Below are 19,605 nucleotides of genomic sequence, written 5' to 3'. Positions count from 1 at the left end.
ATGTACTCTACATATAAGTTAATAAGTAAGGTGTTACTATACAGCCTTGATGTACTCCTTTCCTAATTTGGAACCAGTCCATTGTTCCATGTCCAGTTCTAACTGTTGCTTCTTGACTCACATACAGATTTCTCAGGAGGTACATCACAATATTTGGGCAAAGATGTATTGCATCACTTTGAAAGTGAAGGTAAATTGCAATTACATTAGTTCCTTATTTCTACTGTAGCAGTTGAATTCCTTAATTCCCTCTGTCACTTTCATTTATCTTAGCCAATAATACAATATCTTGACAGGTTCTGGGAATTAAGGTGTATGTTCTCTAGTACTTAATAATCCTATATATCCTATAATTATAAGAATTAGAAGCAAGCATTTTGCATCTTACTACTATTTATGTGTATCTTGCCTCTATTTAATCTATAAATTTGACAAGACTTTGTCTATTGTGTTTTTACTAGTATTGTTAAAGTTGCTGTTTTTGTATTTACCCCATTTATTTGTTTGACATATGTGCTAACTCTAACTCATAGTAGGATTTTTCCCTCGTGTTTTATAATTTTGGATTGTGAGCTCATTATTTTGGACCACACTCTAAGAAAAAAAAAAAAGGTTCTTTTTGTCTCTCAGGGATGATAGTTCTTTTTTTCCCTTTGCTAGCCAATTCTTTTCAAATTCCTTATTGTCTCTGTACTAATTCCTTTATTTTTTCTAGCTAGCTCCTTGCTCAGTATGAAGCCTTTCATGCATGCTAAACATAGATATATATCTCAATTCTAACCTATTTTCAGTTCAAAGTTTAAATTCCTGTCCCCAATGAGACATCAAAACTTAAGCTTCTAAATTCCTAAAATTAACAGCCTGCACCATGAAATATTCAGTGTTCTTTTTTTCACTTGATTTTAACTCCTGAGTGTTTATTCTGTGTTTCTATGAAAATGTATCTAGTCATTTAATGGGATTTTCTGAAGCATTTTAAAATACTTTCAGTAAGAGAGTTTTCAGATTATCTAATCTCTCACATAGTCTTTTATTATAATTTTACGATTTTTTGATGACTTTCTAAAATGAAAGAAAAAAAAAGAACATTATTGCTAAAACCTGATAGTGAGGCAGTAATTTACAAACTTACCATGTATTATATAATTTACTGCACTATATATATTTTAATCCTCACTGCTATGTAAAATGCATTACTAGTATTGCTCTAGTTTTTTTTTTTCTTTTTTTTTTAAATAAGAAATCTGTATTTATTGACATTCATTGTATATTGTAATTTAGGTTGGTTTGTTTCCACTCATTCAATCATTCCTACATGCATTCATCCATTTATTTTAAAATATATGCACAGTATAGTGGGAGAGGTGTTTATAAAACAAAAGCAATTGAAACATAATTATCCAATTGTAGTTACAATGATAACTGTGAAAACACATCACAGTTTACAGTGAGAGCGTATGGCCATATAATTGATCAAAGGAGACTTTAAAGTCATATATAAACAATGTCATAAAATTTGTGTAAGTACAGACTATGTTAAAGTTGTGTGCATGTATGTGGTGTATGAGTGGGTGCACATGTACATGTATGTGTGTCTATGGGAGAAAGAAATGAAGCAGGGCAAAGGCTAATACAGTTTTGCCAAGAGAATGCACTGGTCATAGCAAACACCCTCTTCCAACAACACAAGAGAAGACTCTACACATGGACTTCACTAGATGGTCAACATTGAAATCAGACTGATTACATTCTTTGCAGCCGAAGATGGAGAAGCTCTATACAGTCAGCAAAAACAGACGAGGAGCTGACTGTGGCTCAGATCATGAACTCCTTATTGCCAAATTCAGACTTAAAATGAAGAAAGTAGGGAAAACCACTAGACCATTCAGGTATGACCTAAATCAAATTCCTTATGATTAAACAGTGAAAGTGACAAATAGATTTAAGGGACTAGATCTGATACAGAGTGCCTGATGAACTATGGACAGAGGTTCATGATAATGCACAGGAGACAGGGATCAAGACCATCCCCATGGAAAAAGGAATGCAAAAAAGCAAAATGGCTGTCTGAGGAGGCCTTGCAAATAGCTGTGAAAAGAAGAGAAGCAAAAAGCAAAGGAGAAAAGGAAAGATTTTCCCATTTGAATGCAGAGTTCCAAAAAATGGCAAGGAGAGATAAGAAAGCCTTCCTTGGCAATCAATGGAAAGAAATAGAGGAAAACACTAGAATGGGAAAGACTAGAGATCTTTTCAAGCAAATTAGAGATACCAAGGGAATATTTCATGCAAAGATAGGCTCGATAAAGGACAGAAATGGTAGGGACCTAACAGAAGCAGAATATATTAAGAAGAGATGGCAAGAATACACAGAAGAACTGTACAAAAAAGATCTTCACGACTCAGATAATCACAATGGTGTGATCACTCACCTAGAGCCAGACATCCTGGAACGTGAGCTCAAGTGGGCTTAGGAAGCATCACTATGAACAAAGCTAGTGGAGCTGATGGAGTTCCAGTTGGGCAATTTCAAATCCTGAAAGATGATGCTGTGAAAGTGCTGCACTCGATATGCTAGCAAATGTGGAAAACTCAGCAGTGGCCACAGGACTGGAAAAGGTCAGTCTTCATTCCAATTCCAAAGGAAGGCAATGTCAAAGAATGCTCAAACTACTGCACAATTGCACTCATCTCACACGCTAGTAAAGTAATGCTTAAAATTCTCCAAGCCAGGTTTCAGCAATATGTGAACCATGAACTTCCAGATGTTCAAGCTGGTTTTAGAAAAGGCAGAGGAACCAGAGATCAAATTGCCAACATCCGATGGATCATCGAAAAAGCAAGAGGGTACCAGAAAAACATCAATTTCTGCTTTATTGACGATGCCAAAGCCTTTGACTATGTGGATCACAGTAAACTGTAGAAAATTCTGAAAGAGATGGGAATACCAGACCACCTGACCTACCTCTTGAGAAACCTGTATGCAGGTCGAGAAGCAACAGTTAGAACTGGACATGGAAAAACAGACTGGGTCTAAATAGGAAAAGGAGTACATCAAGGCTGTATATTGTCACCCTGCTTATTTAACTTATATGCAGAGTACATCATGAGAACCGCTGGGCTGGAAGAAGCACAGGCTGGAATTAAGATTGCTGGGAGAAATATCAATAACCTCAAATACCACAGATGACACCACCCCATGGCAGAAATTGAAGAGGAACTAAAGAGCCTCTTGATAAAAGTGAGAGAGGAGAGTGAAAAAGTTGGCTTAAACTCAACATTCTGAAAACTAAGATCATGGCATCTGGTCTCATCACTTCATGGTAGATAGATGGGGAATCAGTGGAAACACTGTCAGCCTTTATTTTTTGGGAGGCTCCAAAATCACTATAGATGGTGATTGCAGCCATGAACTAAAAGACGTTTACTCCTTAGAAGGAAAGTTATGAGCAACCTAGACAGCATATTAAAATGCAGAGACATTACTTTGCCAACAAATGCCCATATAGTCAGGGCTATGGTTTTTCCAGTAGTCATGTATGGATGTGAGAGTTGGACTGTGAAGAAAGCTGAGCACCGAAGAATTGATGCTTTTGAACTGTGGTGTTGGAGAAGACTCTTGAGAGTCCCTTGGACTGCAAGGAGATCCAAGAAGTCCATCCTAAAGGAGATCAGTCCTGGGTGTTCATTGGAAGGACTGATGTTGAAGTTGAAACTCCAATACTTTGGCCACCTCATGCAAAGAGTTGAGTCATTGGAAAAGACCCTGATGCTGGGAAGGATTGGGGGCAAGAGGAGAAGGGGACGGTAGATGATGAGAGGGCTGAATGGTATCACCGACTCAATGCACATAAGTTTGGTTAAACCCCTGGGATTTGGTGACGGACAGGGAGGCCTGACGTGTTGCGATTCACGGGGTCGCAAAGAGTTGGACAGGACTGAGCGACTGTACTGACCTGAATGGGAGAAAGAGGGAGATAAAGAGGAAAATGTGTTAGTTTTAGCATGTAAATATAATTTTAGGCTATGACATGAAAAGTTACTGTTCCATTTAGAAAACTATAGAAGGATAATATGGAAGCATATTCCATTAAAATAAAGAATCTAGGCTGACAAATCATGTTGGACATCATGAGTCATGTTAGAAGCCTTAGAAAGATATTGAGTGATTTTATTATACTGAACATACGAATAGGTATAATATGATTTAAATATCCACTGACTGTACTAATATAAAATTTTCTGTATTAATGTTTACCTGAGATAAGCATTGTTTAGTATTGTGGTGTTCAAAGCTGGTAAGTTGAAAATCCATGCATCCTTAAACATCTGAAAGAATTAAAGTAGAATACTGCATATCACCATTCAACAAATAAACTCAAAATGAATTCAAGACTAAAATGTAAGCTCAGACACTATGAACTCTTAGAGGAAAGCATAGGCAGAATATTCATTGACATAAATCACAGCAAGATCTTTTTTTTTGACTCAATTCCTAGAGTATTGAAAATAAAAACAAAAATAAACCAATGAGACCTATTTAAACTTAAAAGCTTTTGCACAGGAAAGAAAATCACAAACAAGATGAAAAGACAACCCTCAAAATGGGAGAAAATGTTTGCAAACAATGCAACCAACAAGGGATTAGTCTCCAAAATCTACAAACAGCTCATGTGTTGCGATATCAAAAACAAGCAAACAGCTCAGTAAACAAATGAGTGGTTGACCTAAATAGACATTTCTCAAATGCATATAAATGGCCAACAAACATATGAAAAGAAGCTCAATATCATTGATTATTAGAGAAATGCAAATCAAAACCTCACATCAGTTAGAATAGCCATCATCAAAAAAAACCCAAAAAACTCTACAAGCAATAACTGCTGAAGTGGATTCGGAGAAAAGGGACCCCTCTTACTCTGTTGAGGGAATATAAATTGGTACAGCCATTATGGAGAACCATATGGGTTCTTTAAAAAAATAAATAAAAATAGAACTACCGTATAACACAACAATCTCACTCCGAGAAAACCATAATTCAAAAAGATACTTGCAGCTAAATATTCATTGCAACTTTGTTTACAATATCCAGGATATGAAAGCAATCTAAATGTCCTACAACAGAGGAATGAATAAAAAAGAGGTAGTGCATATATAGGAGAAGGCAATGGCACCCCACTCCAGTACTCTTGCCTGGAAAATCCCATGGACAGAGGAGCCTAGTGGGCTGCAGTCCATGGGGTCGCGAAGAGTCGGACACGATCGAGCGACTTCACTTTCACTTTTCACTTTCATGTATTGGAGAAGGAAATGGCAACCCACTCCAGTGTTCTTGCCTGGAGAATCCCATGGACGGCGGAGCCTGGTGGGTTGCCGTCCATGGGGTCGCACAGAGTCGGACACGACCGAAGCGACTTAGCAGCAGCAGCAGCAGCAGTGCACATATATGGGGCTTCCCTGGTGGCTCAGATGGCAAAGAAAAAAAAAAAATCTGCCATCAATGCAGGAGATCCTGGTTCCATCTCTCAGTTTGGAAGATCCCCCAGAGAAGGAAATGGAAACCCACTGCAGTATTCTTGCCTGGAGAATTCCACGGACAGAGGAGCCTATCCAGCTATAGTCCATGGGGTCGCAAAGAGTCAGACACGACTGAGCAACTAACACTTTCACTTTCAGTACATATATACACTGGAATATTAGCCATAAAACTGAATGAAACTGTGCCATCTACAGTGATGTGAATGGACCTAGAAACTGCATACATGTGTGTTAGTCACTCAGTTGTGTCCATTGCTTTGCAACCGCATGGACTGTAGCCCACCACCTCTTCTGTCCATGGAATTCTCCAGGCAAAAATACTGGAGTAAGTTGTCATTCCCTTCTACAGAGGATCTTCCCAACCCAGGGATCAAATCTGGTTATCCTGCATTGCAGGCAGATTCTTTACCATCTGAGTCACATAGGAAGACCAGAGAGGCATACTGAATCAGAAAGAGAAAAACAAATGTCATATAATATTGCTTATAGGAAGAATCTAGAAAAATGATACTTTTTCTAGATGAAAGATAAACATTTTTTCTAGATAAAAAATGATGAACTTTTTTTAATTTTAAAAATGTATTCATGTTTAATTGGAGTATAATTGCTTTACAATATTGTGTTGGCTTCTGCCATATATCAACATTAATCATCCATGAACTTATTTGTAAAGCAGAAAAAGAGACACAGATGTAGAAAACAAATGTATGGATACCAAGGAGAGGGGGGTGTGATAAACTGGGAGATTGGGATTGATATACACTCACGTATAAAATAGTTCACTAACGAGAAGCTGCTGTACAGCAAAGGAACTTTCCTCAGCACTCTATGGTGACCTAAATGGGAAAGAAATTTAAAAAAAAAAAAGGATCTATGAATACATATGCCTGATTCAATTTGTCATGTGGCTGAAATTAACACATTGTAAAGCTACTATACTTCAATAAAAATTAAATTAAAAATAAACTGGGTAAGAAAGCAGATATGACAAAGACATTGCAACTTAACAGATGTAATGCTTTCAAATGAAATAGTATAGGAAGAAGGAGTGTAAAAATTAGTGGAGAAATTTTGACCAGCTATATTGACAGTTCAGGTAATATGTGTGAATAACTAGTTCAATTATCAATTAAGGGCTGGTTAGTTAGCGCCTTCTTTTTCATTATTACAGGGAGTTCTTCAAAAAGCGTTCTCATGTTAGTGTTCTTGGGAACATGTATCAGTCACAATTTCTTTATGGCAGACATTTAGAAATGAAATTTAAAGGTCACAGAGTACAAGCATTTTAACTTTCCGGTATAATTAAAATCTCTCCAAAATAATTGAGCCAATACACACTCTAATCATCAATGAGATCTCAGTTTCATAACTTTAAGGACATTGTCTTAATAAATTAGTGAAGAAACATCAAAGACGTTACAATTATATAATAACAATGAGAGCAAAATGGACAGGTGCCAATCCATGAACCTGCTAATGTCAAATCAAGGAAGGTAAGATATTTCTATTCTCTCATTTCTCTTTCACCAAAATCTAAGAACATGGGGAAAAAAAAAATCCTAGCTACCTACTGGAGAGGAGAAAGAAATGGAACTCACGGAAATGGGATTGAGGTTCTGAAAGCACCCGTGAGTGTGTGTGTATGTGTGGCTTTGTGCGCACTCAGTCATGTTGGACCCCTTGCGATCCCATGGGCTGCAGCCTGAAATTACTCTCACACTATCTCCAATAAGGATTCAGACTTAAAGTAACCAAAATTGAAAAAAAGAGATGGCTTAGATATTCCAAGTTTTATAAATAGTCATTTATATGACACTTAGCCTAGGCAGGCATTGTTCTAAGCAAATTACAAATACCCGAACAAAACCTTAGGAGGCGGGTGCTATATATGTATATATATATGCATAACTTTACAAAGAAAATTGAGATGTAGATTTTGTTAAGGATTTTCTCAAAGTCACAGAGAATTTTCATCTGAAGAACCATGAAAAACCACCTGTGGAGAATGACTTTCATTAGCACTTGATCCGCATCAACATTTACTTCTTCACCTTGTACTTTGTGTTATGGAGATGGCTTCTTTCCTTCAGCCTCATCAATCAACTTCTGCTAGCTTCAGACTCCCTCAACTCTCTCAGCCCTCATAGAATTTTAGAGAGGGAGGGCCTTGTTCTAGATTAAACTTTGGTTTAGAGAAATGTTGCAGCTGGTTTGCTTGTCTATCCAGACCACCTAGAACTTTCTCCCTATCAACAAAAAGGCTATTCCATCTTCTTATCACTCTAGTGTTCACTAGAGTAGCACTTTTAATTTCCTTTAAGAACTTTTCCTTTGCATTCACAACTTGATTAACTGTTTGGCACAATAGGTATACAATTTGTACTATCTTGGCTTTTGGCATGGCATTCTCACTAAGCTTAACTTAAGCATTTCTAGTCTAACATGAATCATTAATGGGCTTCACTGGTGACTCAGATGATAAAGAATCGGCCTGCATGTGGGAGACCCAGGTTTGATTCCTAGGTTGAAGGATCCCCTGGAGAAAGGAATGGTAAACCACTCTAATGTTCTTGCCTGGAGAATTCCATGGACAGGGGAGCCTGGCCTGCTACAGTCTGTGGGATTGCAAAGAGTCAGACATGACTGAATGACTAATATTTCACTTTCATTAATCATTAAAATCATATCTTAGTAAATAGAGTAGCCCAATGAGACAAAGATGAGGAAATAGCTGGTCAGTCAAGCTGTCAGAACACACATACATATCAGTTAAGTTTATTTTTTTAAGAGGATGGTTCACAGAGATCCGAAATAATTATAATAGTAACATCAAACATCACAGATCAGCACACCAAATACATTAGTAATATACTCGAAATAGTGCAGGAATTGCCAAAATATGACCCAAAGACAAGAACAGAGCAAATACTGTTAGAAACAACGGTGAATACACACTTGCTTCTCACAGGGTTGCTACCAACTTTAAATTTTGTTAAAAAAAAAAAAAAGCAATACCAATGGAGTAGAGCAAAAGGAGGTGTGATTAAACTAAGTATGCTTATATTCTTCATTACAGCATTAGAGGAGAGAGCACACAAATAACTACTCAGTTCTCATGTATGATTGCTGATTTTAAAACGCAGTAAACATTAAAATCAATTAAATAAAGCACATAATGAAGCAAAAAACAGTAAAAGTTTGGTATGAATATGAAAGGATATGCAAGTTATTTATAATACACATATATGTGTATTTTGTTGTTCAGCCACTAAGTTGTGTTTGACTATTTGTGACCCCATGGACTGCAGCATGCCAGATTTTCCTGTCCACTATCTCTCAGAATTGCTCAGGCTCACGTCCATTGTGTTAAAGATGCCATCCAAACATCTCATTCTCTCTCACCCTCTTCTCCTCATGTCCTCAATCTTTCCCAGCATCAGGATCTTTTCCAATGAGTTGGCTCTTTGCATCAGGTGGCCAAAGTATTGGAGCTTCAGCTTCAGCATAGTCCTCCCAATGAATATTCAGTGTTGATTTCTTTTAGAATTGACAGGTTTGCTTTTTTTTTTTTTGCTTTCCAAGGGACTCTAAAGAGTCTTCTCCAGCACCACAGTGTAAAAGCATCAGTTCTTCAGAGTCCAGACTTCATTATGGTCTAACTCTCACATCCATACACAACTACTGGAAAGGCCATAGCTTTCACTACAAGGACTTTGGTCAGCAAAGTGATGTCTCTGCTTTGTAATACACTGTCTGGGTTTGTCAAAGCTTTTTTTTCAAGGAGCAAGCATCTTTTAATTTCAGCCATGAAATTAAAAGTCACCATTAAAAGTTATCATTTGCAGTGATTATGGAGCCCATGGAAATAAAGTCTGTCACTGTTTCTATTTTTTCCCCTATCTGTTTGCCATGAAGTGATGGGACCAGATGCTATGATCTTAGTTTTTTGAATGCTGAATTTTAAGCCACCTTTTCACTCTCCTCTTTCACCATCATCAAGAAGCTCTTTACCTTTTCCTCACTTTTGCCAGGGTGGTATCTGCATATCTGTGGTTGTCAATATTTCTCTTGGTATTCTTGATTCCAGCTTGTGATTCATCCAGCCCAGGATTTCACATGATGTACTCTGCATATATGTTTAATAAGCAGGGTGAAAATATAGAGCCTTGGCCTACTCCTTTCCTAGTTTTGAACCAGTCCATTGTTCCATGTCTGGTTCTAACTGTTGCTTCTTGACTTGACTTCTTGCATACAGGTTTCTCAGGAGATGGGTAGGGTGGTCTAGTATTCCCAATCTCTTTAAGAATTTTCCACAATTTTTTGTGTATATATGTGTGTATATATATATTTGTGAGTATATTTACACTCATGTAGTGCACAATTTTTCTGGATATATGCAAGGAGAACTAGAAGGAAAATTGTAGTTTTATTGGAAACTCCAATGTGCCCTCTTTTGTTTTATTCACCCCCCCCACGTTAATACATCATTGGTCAACATTTAAAGTTGAAATATTTAAAATTATCAAGGAGAAGCCATGGAATTCTAAGAATGAAAGTAATAATAAAAGTGGCTAAACCAATTGAGAAAAGACTATTAATAAATATCTTTCTTAGTGTCATATAAATGGGGTTAAATTCAAAGAGGCCCTTTTGAACTTATTTAATTGGTTAAGTTAGGTGTAGTACCAACAATAAACACACCTGGAATTTTCTTCTGTTCTAAGAAATTCTATGAATAATCACCTGCACCATCTGCTGTTAACCATCTGTTGAGGGAGCGAGTGGACACATTGGTACTATGTTTATTTAACAAAATATTATTTTAGAAATACTGCAAAGCTAGCAACCACATGAATGAAAAGAAAAGTTTGGAGAATAACTGTCTTTAGCAGAGAAAAAAAAAAAAGAATTTGTATAAGAATAATCTTCAAGTTATGGCCTAACTTGCAAATAATAATTAGAAGATAAAGCTATATGGATAGAAAATTGAAGTAATTTGTCAGTGGAAGATTTTCAAAAAATTTTTTTAAATAATTGATAAATTTAAAGAGGGTATAGTCTCATTTTGCTTATCTAAAGACTATTACTAAAAATACTATTTTATGATACTTTGTACCAACTCAATCACAAAATTATCACTTTAATCAATTTATTTTAATGTTTTTCAAAATATATGTACATATTTTTGTTTTAGATTAAGGGAAATAATATATGATAGATAGTGTATAGTAATGGGAATGTTACCAGTTATTTTCACGGATAAAAAATTTATAATTTTGGCAAATATCATTTCTGCATATGAGACTATTCCAACAATATCCTACTGCAATCCTTGGAAAACTGCAAGAAAGCTGTCTTCTTATAAGTATGATAAATAAAGATGGCTTTATTTTTTAAAAGAAGTAGATATTTGTAATTTGACTATTGAAATATTTCATAATTTTCTATATTTTTAATTCCAAACTTTAGAAAACTTCAAATGATTCACATTGTACAATAGAAATTATTAATGCACAAGAACCATAAGAAGAAAATAATTTTTTTCCTTCCAAAAGACTAAAAAGTTAGCAATATGTTGTCAAAATGCTTGCATATCTTTCTTAAAACTATATATTTCTTGCCTGCTTTAAAAGAAGTAAAAAATATCAATAAAATATGATTTAAAAATAATGGTTTTTGGATTTTTTTTTACTTTAAAAATATAGAACAGCTTATTTAAAGAGCATATTCATAGGAACTCTAGTATATGAAATTTTGTAAAATTTGAGGCAACCTGGCTTCGCTTGTAATTAGTGAAGATCTGTAAAGACATCTTTTCAAAACTAACATGATTGAAAAGTGGGCAGAATTGAGTGGCTGAAATTTGCTTTCCAATTTCAAAATTTCTTTATTGTCTTGACTGCTTATTTGTTCTTCTCCCAAACACAGAAATATGATTCACTTTCCCAACCACAGAAATATGATTTCTTACACAATCGTCCAATCCAACTCTCCTGAACAGGGTCACAGATAATCACCTGAGTGGCCATTTCCTGGTGGCTCTTTTATTCTTTTTATTTGTCATATTTATGACATATGATTATTTTTTTATGCAGGAATATAACATTTTTTTCTCTATTTTCTTTGCACTCCAAGCTCTTGATTTATGCCTCCCTTTTGTCAGCTTTGATCTTTATGGTTAGTTCTGCTTCCTATTTTCTACTCTTTTAACACAACCCAAATTCATAGGAACCCAACTTTAATATTTCCATTCTAACTTTACAAACTTGAGGGATAATTTCAATCCTATTTACCACCTTCCCTTGACTATGGTATTCTGAATCCTAATATAGGTCTCAATAAGAATATCTCAATGTGAATTGCAATTCAAACTGAATTTATTATCTACTCTTCAAAATTTATTCTCCCTCCTAGTTTGCTTTTCAGTAAAAAAAAAAAAAAAAAAGAAAGAAACTGTATCTATTTACATAAAGGCGTTTTCTCATTAACCTATGCATTTGTTTTGTGTCCTTTCATCATGTTTTATATTAAAATAAAAATATCAATTAAAAAATTACTAAGTGAAAGTCCCATGATCCTAAATTTGGCTATAGAATATCAGAATGAGCCCATTATGGATTTTTTCTTCAATAAGGATGTGCTATGTTTGTAATCAGCCATGTCCAACTCTTTGCCACCCCATTGACTATATAGCCCACCAGGCACCTCTGTCCATGGAATTTTCCAGATAAGAATACTGGAATGGGTTGCCATTTCTTACTCCAGGGGATCTTCCTGACCTAGGGATCCAACCCACATCTCTTGCATCTCCTACACTGGCAGAGGATTCTTTACCACTGTGCCCTCTGGGAAACAAAAAAGGCATATTAACCCAGTATCAATGATAACTTCTGGTGTCTTAATTATGGCATCCAAACATCATTTTCTATTAAAGCCAGGAGTCCTAGTAGAAATAGTTTATATCTATGCTGGGATAAAATATTTAGAAGATGAATCTGAAGTATAATCTCACAGTAAGGCAAAGACTACCGCAATTGTATGTGAAGAAATCAGGAAGAAGAGCCTCACACTGGTCAAAAGTAGAATAATTTTCAATAGCAATAGTAACTGTAATAGATTAGGCCATAGCACACTAAGTCTCAGTGTTTGCAATGATTCAGAAGCAAAATATACTTTGGACAGCTTGAGATAATGCTAGTGATATTACCAGATATTTGAAAACTAATAAATAAAGGTGGGGATGGTAGAAAATCAGGCATTTATCTTTACTGTAAGAAACATACTTCAAGGTAACACAAGAACTGATGAAAAGAATTATCTCTCCTATGGAGATGGTATAACTAATAAATGAAAAGTGGATGATATTAGAATATTTCCTATTTATAATCTCTAATGAAATACAAGTTCTAAGCAATAATAAATAATGGTGATTTATATCACATAAACATAGAAAAATAGACTTTGTATACTTTCTCTTGAAAATGCATGATTAAATCTCACCTGAATCTAACAAATTCTCAAGGTATAAATGCTACTAAATGGAAAGCAAAGATGAACATTTTAAATAAAGCAATGAACAAGCAAATCCAGAAACTAGATTTGTTGATATATATTATTTAACAGGCAAATTGCAAAGCAAAAAGAGAGGGAAAGAGAGAATAGAAAAGAAATGACTATTATTAAGAAACAAGTTATGATACTCTAAAAATATAAACACTTGATTGAATTCAAGAAATAAACTATAAAACGAACACAGAGCAAAGATATTTGATTACTGACTAGATATTTCATGACATTAAAGTATTGTTGTTATTTCTTTACACACAATAATGGCATTTTGATTGTGAAGATTATCAATATATTTTAAACATAGATAATGAAGTATTTCTATTTTCTTTTGACATTTTATTTTATATTGGAATTTAATTGATCAATAAAGTAGCATTACTTTCAGGTGTACAGCAAAGTGATTCAGTTATACATACATAAGGATCTATTCTTTTTTCAAATTCTTTTACCATTTGTGTTATTACAGAATATTGAACAGCATTCCCTGTGCTATACCTTTGGTCCTGGTTGATTATCTATTTTAAATATAGCAGTGTTTACATGCCAAATCAAAACTCCCCATCTCTCCCTCTCCCCCACACTTACCCCTCCATAACCATATTTTTTTTTCTCTAAGTCTGTGAGAAAAAATAAGTTCATTTGTATCTTTTTTTTTTTAGATTGTGCATACATGCTATATCATAAGATATTTGCTTTTCTTTGTATGACTAACTCTACTTAGTGTGATAATTTCTAGATCCATGTTGTTGAAAATGGCATTATTTTATTCTTTCAATTAAGAAAATGACAAGAGTAACATACATATTGACTTTACTTTAAATGAAAATAGATTAAATGTTGCAGCCAAAAAAAAAGACTGGTTGAATGGTTACTGACACAAGACTTGTATATGTGCTGTCTACCAGAGACCCACTTCAGATCTAGGGACATATACAGACTGAAAGTGAGGGAAAGGAAAAAGATATCCTATGCAAATGGAAATCAAAAGAAAACTGGACTAGACTAAATAGACTAAAATAAAGACTGTTACAAGAGACAAAGGAGAATACTGCATAATGGTCAATCCAAAAAGAATATGTAATACTTGTAAATATATTTGTACCAAACATAGGGCACCCTTGAAATTCAATACTCATTTATGATAAAAACTCTACAGAAAGTGGAAATAGAGGGAACATGACTCAACATAATAAAGCCCATGTATGATAAACCAAAAGTTAGTATCACACTCAATGGTGAAAGGCTGAGAACATTTCCTCTGAGATCAGGGGAAAAGACAAGGTTTCCACTCTTGCTACTTTTATTCAACATAATTTTGGAAGCCCTCACCATGGCAATCAGGGAAGAAAAAGACATAAAAATCATCCAAACTGGAAAAGAACTAAAACAATTACTTGATTACAAATGTCATGATGCTATACATTCCATTCAGTCATGTCCTACTCTTTGCTATCCCATGAATTGCAGCACACCAGGACTCCCTGTCCGTCACCAACTCCCGGAGTCCACCTAAACCCATGTCCATTGAGTCAGTGATGCCATCGAGCCATCTCCTTCTCTGTCATCCCCTTCTCCTCCTGCCCCCAATACTTCCCAGAATCAGGGTCTTTTCCAGTGAGTCAACACTTCGCATGAGATAGCCAAAGTATTGGAGTCTCAGCTTCAACATCAGTCCTTCCAATGAACACCCAGGACTGATCTCCTTTAGAATGGACTGCTTGGATCTCCTTGCAGTCCAAGGGACTCTCAAGAGTCTTCTCCAACACCACAGTTTAAAAGCATCAATTCTGCCGCCCTCAACTTTCTTCACCGTCCAACTCTCACATCCATACATGACCACTGGAAAAACCATAGCCTTGACTAGACAGATCTTTGTTGGCAAAGTAATGTCTCTGCTTTTAAATATGCTATATAGGTTGGTCATAACTTTGCTTCCAAGAAGTTAAGTGTCTTCTAATTTCTTGGCTGCAATCACCACCAGCAGTGATTTTGGAGCCCCCAAAAATAAAGTCACCCACTGTTTCCACTGATTCCCCATCTATTTCCCATGAAGTGATGGGACCAGATGCCATGATCTTAGTTTTCTGAATGTTGAGCTTTAAGCCAACTTTTTCACTCTCCTCTTTCACTTTCATCAAGAGGCTTTTTTGTTCCTCTTCATTTTCTGCCATAAGAGTGGTGTTGTCTGCATATCTGAGGTTATTGATATAGAAAATCCTAAAGATTCTATAAGAAAAGATTAGAACTTATCAATGAAGTTGGTAAACATGAAAAATACACAATTAATGCACAGAAATATGTTGCATTTATATACAGTAACAACAAAAGATCAAAAAGAATTTAAAGAAATAACCCCATTTACCACTGTATCATAAAATAACATCTAAAGAGACAAAAGACTTGTACTCAGAAAAATATAAGGTGCTGATTAAAGAAACTGAATATGACACAAACAGATGGAAGATATTCAAAATTCTTAGATTAGAAAAATTAATATCTCAAAATGACTATACTATCCAAGATAATCTATAGAGTCAATCCAAGCCCTATCAAATCACCAATGGCACTTTTCATAGCACTACCACAAAAAAATCTTAAAATTTGTAAGGAAATATAAAAGACCTTGTATAGACAAAGCAATCTTGAAAAAGGAAAACAGAGCTGGAGGAATCAAGTTTTCTAACTTTGGTGGTGGGGGGACTATTAAAAATACAAACATATGGAGGCTAAGCAATACATTTCTGAATAACTAACAGATCAAAAAGAAATCAAAAAGGAAATCAAAATATGTTTAGAAACAAATGAAAATGAAAACTCAACAACCCAAAACCTATGGGATTTAGTAAAAGCAGTGCTAACAAGAAGGTTCATAGCAATACAAGCCTAGAAACAAGAGAAACAACAAATAAACAAACTAACTTAACACCTAAACCAACTAGAAAAAGAAGAAAAGAAGAACCTCAAAGTTAGTAGAAGGAAAAAAATAATTTTATCATTTATTTATTTTTGGCTATGTAGGTTTTTTCTGTAGCTGTGGAAAGTAGGTTATTTTCCAGTTGCGGTGCCTGGGTTTCTTATTGTGGTGGCTTCTATTGTTGCAAAGCTTGAGCACTAGGTTATACAGGTTCAGTAGTTGCAGAACATGGGCTGAGTAGTTGTGGCTCCCAGGCTTATGTGCACATGCTCGGTAGTTGTAGAGCACGGGTTTAGTTGTGTTGCAGCATGTGGGATCTTTCCAGATCAGGGATTGAACCCATGTCTCCTGCACTGACAGATGGTTTCTCTACCACTGATCCACCAAGGAAGCCCCAACAGTTTGATTATTGAATGGTGAGAAAAACATAGGGATTCTTTATAATACGCATTATTCATGCAGTTTTGGAATATTTTATAAACATCTAAAATGATACTACCCTTACAGACAGAATAGAAGCATTTTTAGAAAGAAGAAAAATATTTTAAGGGTACACACACACACACACACACACACATAAAGAGATTTGAGAGGGTATTGTATCAAAAAAAATAATAAAATAAGGCAGTTTCTAGAATTAAAAAAAACATGATTTTGAAAGCAAAAATTTAAAAAAAATCATGTTTTGACTGTGATTTTTAAATATACTCCTAAAAGTGAAACTTTTTATTTATCAAGTAAACTGAGGAAATTATTAAAATGTATAAAAATACAAAAATATTGAATATATTTTAAGAAAATAACAACAGGAAACACAAATCCAAGAGATTCATCATCTATGCTATAATGATTCTAAACCAAGAAGAGAAACCAAGTATACAAGGAGGACTATCAAGGAATAAAAAGAAAAGACATTTTCCACTTTTTAACATCTCCATGTTTTTTAATCTCATGGAAGATTTGTCTGAATGACTCAAGCTCTAAAACAAAAATAGTATACTTTCACATGAATGAACCACAATTGTGTGAAACAATATAACTTGTTCATCATTCTCAGGTTAAACAATATTAACACACTCCATGGTTAAGTCCACTCCATGAGTTTAAGTTACATTTATCTGAAAGTTCAACTCTAAATTTTCTTAAGTGTGAAAACTTGGGAAACTAATTTAATGTCTTTACGCTTTAGATACAAAGGGTATTTATAGAACCTCTTTTGAAGAGTTCTTATGAGATTTAAATGAGAGAATGCCAAAGGAAGGGTTAATATTTCACAGGATAAACACCCTGGGATCACCTCCCGCCATGAGCACATCAAAGCCACAACTATATACACAGCAACTCTCTCTGGGAATGACCTGAAGGCTAGCAGAATGGCTCTTCTACAACCAAAATTATAATGGATAGAGTCTGTTAAGCAAGGTGGAGAAATGATCGAGTTGGGATCCACACTCTTGTCAGGTTACCCAGAGCAGAGTATCACAGGCTCAGGGATCCTCCCTATAGAGTGGTAGGCTTGAACCACATATATAGGCATGCCAACTCTGGATCTGACACCAAGAAGACACGATTTGTACTAATTTGAAAACCAATGGAATTTATAGAAGGGCTGTGGGAAAGGTGCGCACACAGATTTGCTTGCTCTCAGGCCCAGCAGATACACAGCAGATTGAAACTTTCTTGGTACTATGGCTTCCCTGCCAGGATGACCCCAATACAACTACCTCCTTTCACCTTTCATTCACTCTCACTCTAGTCACTCCTGATAAAGGCCTGATCCCTGCCAATGTGAAGACTGCCATCACACTGAGAAGAAATGGAGGTAGCTCAGAAATGGAAAATAAAATACTTCAAAGTGAGATTTTTAAGTCTTAGAAAAGACAATTTTACATTGCAAACAGTAGTATTGCTCATCACTACCTAAGTTATATTAGTTGTGAGCACTTCATGGGAGAATAGTAAGATATCTCACATGGACATGTGTGAAATACTTACTAAGTGATAGTATTACTAGGAGCAATTTTGATAAAACGTAGGTGTATTAGAATTAGGATTAATATGAATGAGCACAATATTAAATTTAAGCAATATTTCATACTAGTGTTTTAAATAAACATGTAGTTTCTTAATTTGAGTATGTTAACATACGTGAACTTGTGTTTAATATGTTAATTTAAGGAAGATTCACATGTATTTTTACATATAATTATGTTACCAGTATTATTTGAATTTTGCAGAATAACACAGAGGAATATTATTTTACCAAAGTCACAAAATATAATAAAGATGCAAACTCCAAATCTTGGTATTGCAGTATGCATTCTCTCCACCTCTAATTACAGCATCTTGCAAAATGTAACAGAACTTGTAAAAATGTGTTTTCGTTATGTTAAAGTTTCTATATAAAAATGACAAACTGGCTTTGGAGCTTATTGCATCCAAATGATACTTTACCTTTAATATAACAAGGATTTTTTTAACAAAAAATGACTCAAAAATTTTTATTGTCTGACAGTTATGTCTTGGCATGCATCTTATTATTGAAAATATGAAGATAATTAAGAAAAATGTTTTTCTGAAGTTCTTATCATCTAAGAAGATAAAATAAAAAGGTAAATAAGATTCTTAGTGTTGTGATAAAGGTGTGCTCAGGTTACAATGGCAACATAGCAAAAGACACTAGTTCAACCAAGGATTTTAAACAAAGCTCCTACTGGTAAAGCCCATCAAGATGAGATTGAGAAATTGAGAAGTCTAAGCAGAATTCTAAAAATTGACGATAACTTGAACACAAGCAAGTGGAAAAGGAGACTATAAACAGTTTGATAATATGACAGAATGAAATACAAAGAAGAGATGTCAGGAAATGACTGAATAAATATAGTATGCAGGCCCCTGAAAACATGATGAGATCTTAATAAGTAATTTTAGCTTTATTTAGGTGATGGTTAGAAAATGAATGAGTGTTGAAAGCCTTCCAAAGTGATGTCTACTTCTCCCAATTATAAAACCATCTCGATAACAGATGGCTAAGTCTTCTAGAATGGTTCAACTCTAAGTGTACAGAACCAGTTGATAAAAAAAAAAAAAAACACATTGTCTTAAGGGACATGTGAGGAGGAATGAACAGCTTCAGACTGCCTAAACAAGTGTGATCTCAAAGTGAACATCCCTTGAATTCTCACCAAACGTGGAATCTGCCAGTGCCTTGACCTTGTACTCCCCAGCATTCAGAACTGCAAGAAATCAATTTTTGTGTGTAAGTCATCTAGTCTGTGGTATTCTGCTATAGCAGTTCAACTGACTAAGACAAAAGCTAGCACTGATGAACTGAGGCACTGCTGTAGAAAATACCTGAAATTGTGGAAACAGTTTGTCTTTGTATAATAGATAGATGCTGGAAGATTTGGGGAGTGTATGCTAGGAAAAAACCTACGTTGCTGTGAACACATTAAAAGTAAACCTGATGAGAGGTTAGAAAACCTGCACAGCTGGCTGCCCCTTGTACTGTCTCACCCAGCAGCCTAGCCAATGGAGAGAGATTTGCTATGTTGATTAAAAAAAAATAAAAAAGATTAAAAGGAATC

At 35.1% G+C, this 19,605-nt stretch overlaps 1 long non-coding RNA gene across 1 annotated transcript; it reads right to left on the bottom strand.

The window, feature by feature from the left end:
- Nucleotides 1-1,316: 1,316 nt before the first annotated feature.
- Nucleotides 1,317-6,371, bottom strand: LOC145528363 (uncharacterized). Its single transcript, XR_014070341.1, has 3 exons — nucleotides 5,191-6,371; nucleotides 4,256-4,326; nucleotides 1,317-3,953 (listed from the first exon to the last, which is right to left on the bottom strand). It is a non-coding gene; the product is annotated as an uncharacterized LOC145528363 (long non-coding RNA).
- Nucleotides 6,372-19,605: the final 13,234 nt, after the last annotated feature.

This window comes from Giraffa tippelskirchi, chromosome 12 (assembly GCF_054371585.1).
Source record: "Giraffa tippelskirchi isolate mGirTip1 chromosome 12, T2T-mGirTip1v1.2.pri, whole genome shotgun sequence".
In the NCBI taxonomy this organism is placed as follows: Eukaryota; Metazoa; Chordata; class Mammalia; order Artiodactyla; family Giraffidae; genus Giraffa; species Giraffa tippelskirchi.
Note: the sequence above shows the minus strand (reverse complement) of the source record. Positions and strands in the feature narration are given on the sequence as shown.